Below are 1,426 nucleotides of genomic sequence, written 5' to 3' on the forward strand. Positions count from 1 at the left end.
TGTGCCAGTGATGTGAATGTCTCTCATCTTCTGCCCCTCTAATATCGACCTGTAAACCAGTTTCATTTGTATTGTGTGTTTATGGGGTTTAATTATCAGGACTGTTGTGTATTTTTTTGAAAAGCATAAGTAAGTCTACTTTAGATTGCTAAGATCTGTGGGTATTTTATATTCTGTTCATTGTGTTTCATTCCTTAGTTTTGTAAATAATTTTCTCAACCTAGTTAAGTATTCTAAGTAAATCTTACTACACACTCACCAAAACAAACAGCGACGTTACACTCTGAATTTCCTGCATAAGAATGTTTTGAGTGGTCTGGCCTAGGCAAAACGGGAGTTATTTTTCTGAGAGCAGAGCTGATTGTGAGGAGACATGATTGACGTGTAGGAAATAATGAGGGGCATGGAATTACAGATTGAAGGAAACAGTTGCTCTTGATCGATTACCAGGGTTTGTTGATTTCAGACAAGATGCAGAAAGATTTGAATAGATTTGTCGGAAAACTTTATCAATCTGCAGGTGGTAGACTCTGGAACTCACTCTTTATAAAGATTAGTTGGACATTCAACTTTCCATTCTTCTCTGAATGCATGGGCCAAGGAGTTTCAAAAAAATGCTCAAAGCCGGCCATTCCCGCGAGCAACAGTGATGCGATCCGTGGCTTTGCGAAATGGAAAGGTACCCATGACCAACGTGTGCGACTATTCGGTTTCCCTCCTGTGATGACGCTGGAACATTTACCCTCAGGTTCTCGTGGGCATTTAATGAAGGCATTCTTATTCCTCCAGATTAAAAGCTTACACCTTATTTCGGCTGAAGAGAAATCAATTTTCAAATGCGTAATAAATGCCAGCATTTCCCTCAAGCCAGGTAGGACGCGAACCTACAGTCTCCTGATCCGTAGTCAGGCGCGTTATCCATTGCGCCACTGGCCCGACGCATCGCTAGCTGTATAAGAGCCGTGATGTTAGCACGACATGATTAATAGCAGTGATGTGCACGAATTGAACAAGCAACAAAGATAATCACTATCACTGCTTCAGTCCAATCTTCACCACTTTTCAAAGCAGGTTTTTGTTCCAAAAAAGGACACGGATATCCATTATTTTCGTATCTGAAACATTTACAGCAAGGTAAAGGACGGAGGTGTTCATGGGGTACACTTTCCCATCAATCCAAATCACTGATAGAGACAAAAGTCTCCCAACAACACCACATCCTCCTGGACAACAACAATGATTTCAAACAATATCATTTATTTTCATCTCTGTTCACACTACAGGTAGATAAACCAACAGTGACCTGATAAATTAAAACAAGATAAAACTGAACCAGGAATAGCGGCGGCTGACTGGGGTCTGTTTCTGGGAAGGAGACTCAGGCTATCTTTGGCTTCATTGGCGAGCCCAGAGCCACTGTGTTTGG

The 1,426-nt window shown here is 41.4% G+C and overlaps 1 non-coding gene across 1 annotated transcript; it reads right to left on the reverse strand.

Moving 5' to 3' along the window:
- Positions 1 to 863: 863 nt before the first annotated feature.
- Positions 864 to 936, reverse strand: trnar-acg (transfer RNA arginine (anticodon ACG)). Its single transcript has one exon. It is a non-coding gene; the product is annotated as a tRNA-Arg (tRNA).
- Between the last annotated feature and the right edge of the window lie 490 nt (positions 937 to 1,426).

The sequence above is a fragment of the Hemiscyllium ocellatum genome, unplaced genomic scaffold, assembly GCF_020745735.1.
Source record: "Hemiscyllium ocellatum isolate sHemOce1 unplaced genomic scaffold, sHemOce1.pat.X.cur. scaffold_261_pat_ctg1, whole genome shotgun sequence".
Lineage (NCBI taxonomy): Eukaryota > Metazoa > Chordata > Chondrichthyes > Orectolobiformes > Hemiscylliidae > Hemiscyllium > Hemiscyllium ocellatum.